The 9,338-nt window shown below is 36.0% G+C and overlaps 1 non-coding gene across 1 annotated transcript; it reads right to left on the reverse strand.

Moving 5' to 3' along the window:
- Nucleotides 1-3,057: 3,057 nt before the first annotated feature.
- On the reverse strand, nucleotides 3,058-3,129 carry TRNAF-GAA (transfer RNA phenylalanine (anticodon GAA)). The gene has a single exon. It is a non-coding gene; the product is annotated as a tRNA-Phe (tRNA).
- Nucleotides 3,130-9,338: the final 6,209 nt, after the last annotated feature.

Consider the following 9,338-nt stretch of genomic DNA (forward strand, 5'->3'; position numbering starts at 1 on the left):
ATGAAGGAAAATTGATATATTAAAAACAAAAATCATATTCTACGAAAGTTATATTTAAAGAAAGATCATACTCTGGAGACGAAAAGGAGTTTTTTCGATACTCGGCTCTTGAAAGTAGTCAATGTCTGACAGCTCCTTTAAAGCCAGCGCGCACCGGACGCTATACTACTTGTATGTACGATGAAAGAGGGCTTCGGCCACAGTGCAAGCGGCAAGCGGCGCGGCGCGTTGAGTGGCGGCGTGGATGAATCACAAACGCGTGCTAGCAAATGCAGCTGGCCATAGTGTGAGCGGAGCGGCATTTTGGAGGGGAAGTTGGTTCAAGGACAACGCTACTCGCCGCTGGCCGCTCGCTCTTGTTTGAGATTTTAGCGGCGCCGCTCACAATTGCAAGTATGAATTGTCAAGAAATGAGAAAGAAGTTATCATTTAAGAAGGGAAAACCGGAATATTCCTGTGGAATAATTGGGAGAAGAACTTCAAAAACCTCTCCATGACGAGGAATATGTAGAAAGACATTTTACTGAACGCGAATAATATTTTTATAATATGTCGTATGGTTATTATTATTATTATTATTATTATTATTATTATTATTATTATTATTATTATTAATCATACTTCGTAGAATATTGTCGGGATAAACACTCAGTACTGCGTACAATATTAAACATATTCCAACTCCGAAATAAAGGTACAATTATATGATTTAAATATTTCTGTTGTTACGATTAACCATTGTTAAAGCAAAGAAATACGGGTACGATTAAAACTATTAGGTCAAAAGTAATTATTTACAATCTCATACAAGAATACTGACACTTCTGTTATGAAAAAACACAATCTATTAAGTATAAATTATAATGTTATATTAACATCTGCGACTTATTGAAATAATTTGTCTATCAAATTCACTGCAACTATTATTCCTGCGATCTGAGTTCTAATGAGTTTGCACATCATCAGTTCTGTAAATTTGTAAAGTCGTTTCATGATAATGCAGATCATTCTTTGTCGCAATCTTTTCTCAAATGGAAGATTATAATATGTGCTGGCTCTTTTCACATTTGTGTCCATATTTCTATTCGTGAATCGCCACTTAGCACGCAATATTCCGAAAGCACATTCCACGTGTTATTTTTCGAACACTAGATAAACGTTGATTAAAATTTTCCCTTCTATGTGTGAGTTCTCTCACTAGATATTTCCTTATAAGATAAAGTTTTAGATGATAGGCTTCATCTCCAATAAGTACAAGTGATACCTTTACATGTAAGTTCGATAGTTCAGGCACATTGAACCTGTTGGTCTCCAACAAATTGAGAAGTGTAAAGTTGTGAAAATGCCTCCATCACTGTTTTTTCCTCTTCCCACCAAATCAGTGGTTAAAATGTTTAGTCTGCGCCAGCAATACTCTGTAGTAATACTACGTAAATTAAAATATCTGGAACCGAATTTACCAGGACCCTTTACTTGACCATGCTTTTCGTCGTTTGTTACGAAGCAATTAGGGAACCACAACGTTCGTAGTAATTACTGACTACTTCGTTTAATTTTTCTTTATTTGGTTATGGTATAAATTCTTTAATCGATTCATTTTTTATTACCTCACACGTTTCTCTTGCCATTACAATTGCTGTAAATTTTCCTACCCTGAAGGAAAATGCCAGTGTTCGCAATGATGTCCCTGTGGTTATAAACCTACAAGAAAGAGTAATGTTAGAAATTTACCTTAAATTTTTCTTCATTTTAACGTAGTAGAAGACTTAATATTAGAATATATTAATATTTTAGTCACTAATTCATTAAATATTCATTATTGCATTCTATTTCAGAAGACGTGGCAAAAATAAGTGGTAGAATTTAAAAGATAAATTTGAGAAGGAACTCCAGAAGCTCCCAAAGAAACGAAGCGGTTCCGAAGCTCTTGAATCGCTACATCGTTATGGACGTTTTTCGACCTGACGATGTTTATGAAGGACGTCGTCCTTTCTGATAGGACTGTAGGAAATTTTTCCTTCCAGGAGATCCCATCGACTCCAAATAGTCCTGATTTGAGGGAAAGTAAAGACAATTGTCAGCGATGATAACGTATCATTTCAGACGAATATGTCTTCGAATGCCTCAGCACCAAAGCCAAGGGCTCGAATATAAATCTGAATTATTTAAATATATAAGTTATCACTGATATAAAAATATATTTATGTTAAATCTATTTATCAATAATTGGTTATTTAAAATAGTACCTTATATACAGTGGTCCTGAGCATAATTTTTAATGTCTCTTTTGCCGCATATGAAAAGTAATAATTATAAGTGCAGTGGAAAAATTACAATTGCACAGCATACAATTGTAAGAAGTTTTAAATGCAATATACCAAAATGAAAAATATTGAAAACTGCTCATTTCTGATGTTAAATTTTCGTAAGTATAAACATGTGTTTTTTGCCATGTAAGATGCAACCCATGCAATTATTCGTAATGAATGAGACTTAATTCCATCAACACAAAAATTTAAGGATTCGTAGGACTATTTTAATTTAATTTAATTTATATGCAGTATAGCCTACCTGCATCATTGCTCGAAGAATGCATAACTTAAAATAATTTTATTTTAATATAATGATTAGCCATTGTGCAATAGTGATAGATCTCCGAAATTTGATGGCTTGCTTCTGTAGTCGCTCCTTATTTTTATTTAGAAAATAGTCGAAAGTTGTGATAGGTATGTGAGTATACTTCAAACATCTATCTGGAAATGTTCCTAATTCTCCATACAAACGATGAAATTCTCAGAGTTTCACATCTCTTATTAAATGGATGAACATAAAATTCTCTTTCATTTCTGTTTTAAGTTGTTCTTTCTAGATAAGAATTGCCTAAAAGCAAACACTGTCATGATCTCATCTCCACGCCGCGCCGCGTCGCTCACAAACTCTGCGCTACATGGCCACACCAACGCTCTTTCCTCCCCACTCCTCAATTTTTCGAGAGCGGTACCGCTCCGCTCGACGCTTCCACTGTGGCCGCAGCCTAATGGAAAGGAGAAAAATTCTCTCCGGCACCGGGATTTGAACCCGGGTCTTCAGCTCTTCGTGCTGATGCTTTATCCACTAAGCCACACCGGATACCCATCCCGGTGTCGGACAGAATCGTCTCAGTTTAAGTTCCAACTCTTGGGTTCCCTCTAGTGGCCGCCCTCTGCACTACGTCATAGATGTCTATGAACGTAGGATTGAAGTCCACACATGTGCTGAGGTGCACTCGTTATGAGTGACTAGTTGGCCGAGATCCGACGGAATAAGCGCCGTCTTAAATCACGAAGGGAACCCAAGAGTTGGAACTTAAACTGAGACGATTCTGTTCGACACCGGGATGGGTATCCGGTGTGGCTTAGTGGATAAAGCAGGGCCGGGCATGAGAGCAGCTCCATTTAGTCTGCCAGAGCTGCTCTCGCTCCGCAAGGCACTTCAATTCCAAGCCAGAGCAGAACGCTCACGCAGTGGCGGACTCGCATTACAGCTACCTTCCCTGAATTAATATAACAAGAGCCAGGGTTGTTCTAGTCTTTCAGTCTGTCAGTACATAATAGTTTATAAGGATATTGCATCAATCCATTGTACATTACAGAATTTATAACACTCTTATTAATTTAATGAAATAAACTTCGCTCTATGCACACACACAAATCATTAGGCTTATTTACATAGCCCATACGCACATACTGTAATCTCCTCACCACGGTTCTACGAGGCAGACGTATGGCTTCCATTTCCCCTACTTGCTGTGGACAGAGTTCATCTACCAATATAATTAAACACCGCTTGATGAAGTTACCTTCGTTGAATGTTTTTAATTCCTTTGCAATTTCGTGGCAAATTTTGTAGCTAATTCTCATAGCCGATTCACTAAGTGCATTATTGTCATTCTGTTAATATGTAATATAATATAATATAATATAATATAATATAATATAATATAATATAATATAATATAATATAATATAATATGATATGATATGATATGATATGATATGATATGATATGATATGATATGATATGATATGATATGAAATGAACATAAATTAATACAACTTAAAGAAAATGTTTCTCAGGTACATTATATTAGAGTATTTATTCGATATTTATATTGCATTATAAATTATTATAGTCCATTTAGTAATATATAATTTTAAATTATACAAATATTATGATATATCATAGTATAGTATCTTACAGTTCATGATATATAATATGATATATGATATATCATGAACTGTAATATACTATACTATGATATATCATAATATTTGTATAATTTAAAATTATATATTACTAAATGTATAATAACCTATAATGCAATGTAAATATCAAATAGATACTCTAATGTAATTTACCTGAGAAACATTTTCTTTAAGTTTTATTAATTTATGGCGTTCATTACCAACATATTTGTCATATTCAGTAGCATGTTGTGAAGAATAATGTCGTTGGATATTTAACCTCTTTATCAGTTGGAATGTTTTATGCCAAATTAAACACTTTGCTAATCCACTGCTCTCTACCAAAAGGAAATCCTCCTCTCAAGATACATTAAACGCATTGGGAATAGCGGGACGGTTTAGTGTATGAGCGGAAGCTCCGTCTTCAAAGTTCGCCATCACAGTGCAGAGTCACCACTGCACCGACACTGAATGACGTACCGAATTCATACGTCAGAGCGCTCGCGAGACCAGCTCTTTAAAGCACACAGCGCTCATTTCTCAAAATCACGTCATGTGCCCAGCCCTGGGATAAAGCATCAGCACGTAGAGCTGAAAACCCGGGTTCAAATCCCGGTGCCGGAGAGAATTTTTCTCCGTTCCATTACTCTTTCCTCGTATGATGACGCAGAATATCTGCATGGAAATATCATATGTACTTCGGTACATTAAAATAATATATACTTGTATGTAGCCGGACGCTATACTACTCGTATGTAGTGCTGTGCTTTTGTGCGATATTATACTAGCTAGCTATAAGATACGAACATTAGCACACTAGATACTATAATAATGCTTCATCAGAGACATTTTCTGTAAGATGGCCAAGAGGATGGATCCAGAAGGACTGTTATTATTTGCATTGACTTTAAAACAGAAGCGTAAAATCTGTATTCATGAAATTATTAATCGTAGGGACGAACTAGGGAAATTCCATCATTTATATCACGACCTAGAAAATGATGAGGAAAAGTTTCAACAACACTTCCTTTTAACAAAATCATTTCCCCACATTTGTTCTGTTTCCATTGCGCTTCAAATTTCTTTTCATACACTATCCCTAAGTTCGTCTATAATCAGTAAGTTTTCATGGATTTGAATACGCTTACCGTATTGAAACTTTCATGAAAACAGGGATTCAGAACGATCTGAGTCTCAAGTTCGATACACCTAAAAAGTGAGGTTGGATCGTATTCAATAGGGATTGAGTTGCATGAAAACTGGTATCGTATTCAAAACGATCTCCAACAGTAATTTCAATTACAAATTCAAAGGAAGAAATTGGTGGAATGTAGGTAATAAGTTTTGTACAACAGTTCATATTGCTCTTACTTGCATTAGTATATCAGCACTGTAAATCTATTATTTATCCATAATAGTTTAATAATGCCTACTTACCCATCCTTATTTCACTATGCTAATGATATTCATTACCGCACTGAGTGCAGTAATCAACTAGTGCGGTAACAACTATAAATTTTATGAAAAAAAAAATCGCACATTATAACATAACCAATTTTAGATTTCTTTCCTTTATATCCGGTGTCTTTTCATTTTAGGAGAACAATTGAATTAGCGTGTTTATTAATACTGACGTTTGTTTACATGAACGTTACACTCCGCAACATGGAATAATACAAACTGTGTGCTCATTTTCCACAGACAAGGAAGCTGTTTCACCTCCTAGATTAAATTTTCCATCTTGAAAGCAATGCAAATATAACGCTACAATGTTTCCTGGACCACTGTTCTGGACTTCGTGGTCGCATTCGCGTTCTGCGTATGCGTCAACTTTGTAAAAATAGCCAGGAATCAAATGCGCGCTATATAGCAGAGTTTTGTAGCTTATAGCGGGCTATACTTTTCGGTGTGCGGGTTAACATATAATCGCATGCTACACAAATGTTAGCTACAGTGCGTCTAGAGATAGAGTGGACTTCCCGGTTGTTTACATGTAAATCTGGGAGTAGGTGCGACAACTCTCGCCCAATCCAAGGCCACCGCCGCGGTCCACTCTATCTCTAGGCGCACTGTATATAAGTTATATCTTTCTTGTATAGTATAGCGTCTGGTGTGCGCTGGTCAACACTGATCAAACATTATTTACACTATTATCTACAGTGTTATGTATTGTAATGCAAGCTATTTTATTTAAAAATACTAAGCCTACTTACTTTGCAAATAGCGCACAGTAATGTAAATATTTTGATCAGTGTAAGCCTACATTCTTTATGATAGTGTAAATAGTAAAATTAGCGTATTTTAGTGTGCATAGTGTAAATAATTTAAATTGTAAATATTAGTGCAGTTGTTAAAGTTGTTCACGTTTTGCTTTGCCCGACTGGACCAAATAAGATTCGCGTGAGTGGACAGACAAGTACGAATCAAATACCTTATATGATTTATAACCCAAAAATAAAGGTGTGTTAGATATACGATAAGTGGAAATATAAGGTATAAACCATATAGATCCTATAAATCTAGAATATAAATAAAATTTAATAGATATCAGTTTATTACCAATATAAATCCTAGAAATTTCATATCCAAATCAACCAGTATTTCGCTTGCTAGATGCACGTTCGTCGTTCACATAAAAACTCCAGTAATACTTAATCTTGTAGCCTCATGGGACAAAGTACGGTCTCTAATCATCACCAGAGGTTTATAAGAAGAAACAAGTTCTGTGGGACGTGGTTTGACATCCGCCGCACTACGCATTACTCTCCAGCTATTAAATCTTATACTAATTCTCTGGTAGTGTCTGTCATACCTAACACATCTACATGTGCCCTTTAGGCAAGCTAGAACGTGGGGAGACTTTTATGTTTCTTAAATAGATACGAATCATCCAGAATCTACCACCACTGCCATCTGCCAGTGTTTAGACAAACTACCATGGCCGAGATCGATTCGGCGTCACCCAAACACAAATGGTGCCCTATTTTTCGAGGTGAGATTATAATGAAAGGAGAATTGTGGAATGTTAATACAATAACGAGGGAAATATGGAGAACTCTGAGAAAACTCTCGGAACCTTGGTTTTTTCCACCAAAAATATAACTTCACCATCCCCAAGATTTGAACTCAAGTTCGTAATCATCATAAACCAGCGCCCTGCCAACTGAGCTACTAAGGCGGCTGTCTTAAATCGTGTATAGTGTCATATATTGCACAAGTATCGACAATAATCCAGTGTTGAAGTGATCGGACTGGCACTGACAGATAGCTGCAGGCCTGGCTTTAACCACGTGGTAGTTAAGACAGATTGTAGCTCCCTAATTCAGTTATTTAATGAACCAATTACTCATTCTCTCACAGTTCCTTCTAAACCAGGGATACAAAACTGAGCGCCAGTTGTGGCATACGTCACATGCATCATTTCCTCAAGCTCACGGGTCATTCATATGATAAGGTAGAGCGAGTTTGTATTCGCTGTCTAGTGGTGGAATTCAACGCAGTGTCGTTCGGAAAATACCAGTTTAAAGAGCAATGGGAAAATGAATACTTCTGTATTTAAAACAATCACAAATCGCGTATGAGTTCTGTATTGGTTCTACATACGTATGTGAGCAAACATTCTCGAACATGAACTTCAGTAAGAGCGATTATCTCTCTGGGTAATAGATGCACATCTGATTTCCCTCCTCTTAGATTTATAAATATAACAGGCCCAAAAAAAAAAAAAAAAAAAAAAAAAAAACTTTTTTCTTGGTGCCTTGGTTTTTGGATCTATTCTTGGGGTTATTTGATGCGCTGATTCAGAAAATGACATTGTCCAGGCCGTATCAGTTCTAGTTTCTTAGATATTGTTGAATTTGTATAATTATATAGTAACCTATATACCGTTATCATAATTCTCTTTTGTTACAAAATTATCTGTAATAACGTCTAGGTGGTTTTCATGGAACCAAAAAATCATTTTGTTGGCTTATTTTTTATTGATAATATCACAGAAATCAATTGAAATAATCATATCCTGATCTATGAGCTATGAGATCTGTGCCGTACTCGCATCTTTTACTATTCCACCCTTCATGAGTTAGCACAACTCCCAGAAGATAGATCTTAATAAGTTATGTCTGTTACAGGACAAGGTAAAAAAAAGTGGCGACAGCAGCAGTGATTTCCAAACAGCTTCACATATGAACGCTTTGACCAGAACGAGTTGAGTGACCTGATTAGAAACTAAATCTTTCTAAGGAGTGTTCTGAATTGCTGGCCTCCAGACTAAAGAAAATGAATGTACTTCAGCCTGGAATGAAAATTATATTTTATCGAAGGAGAGAAAGAGATTTGCTGTCTTTTTTCTTTTTTTTTTTTTTTTACTGAAGACAAAAACGTAATATTCTACAGCGACTTCGGAGGCCTTCTGAAGGAAATGGGTGTATCAGAATATACCCCAAGTGAATGGCTCCTTTTAATCGACAGTTCAAAACGTAGTTTGAAATGTGTTCTTTGAAACAATGGCAACAAATACGTCTCCATTCCAATCGGTCACTCCACCACGATGAAAGAAGAGTACAACGACTTCTCTTTAGTGTTGGAAAAGATTACCACGAGCATCTGTGCAGACTTGAAGATGATTCATTTTCTTCTTAGTCAACAAAGTGGCTCGTCAGAATATCCTTACTTTCTATGCTTTTGGGATAGTAGGGCCAAACATATGCATTAGATAAAAAAAGGATTGGCCTCCAAGGGAAGATATTGTGATTGGAGAGTACATTGTTATAAATGCACCTTTGATAGCGCGAGACAGAATCATTGTCACCATTACACATAAAATATAAATTAAAGACTGTGACTAAAAATGGTTCGTGTCTTGAATACATAGCCCATAAATTGCTTGGACTTACCACGGAAAAACTGAAGCAGAAATTTCCGATGGCCCACGATCAGGCAGTTCATAAATGACCTACATTTCATAGAATCAATATTAATGAAATCTAATCTTGTGCCTGATCTTCATTTATTCTTCTTGTGAAAACTTCCTTGGTAACAAGAAAGCAGGCAACTATACTAAATTAGCAGAGGATATGCTGATTCATTTCAACAGACTTAGATGTAAAATGAGCA

The sequence above is a fragment of the Periplaneta americana genome, chromosome 11 (assembly GCF_040183065.1).
Source record: "Periplaneta americana isolate PAMFEO1 chromosome 11, P.americana_PAMFEO1_priV1, whole genome shotgun sequence".
NCBI lineage: Eukaryota > Metazoa > Arthropoda > Insecta > Blattodea > Blattidae > Periplaneta > Periplaneta americana.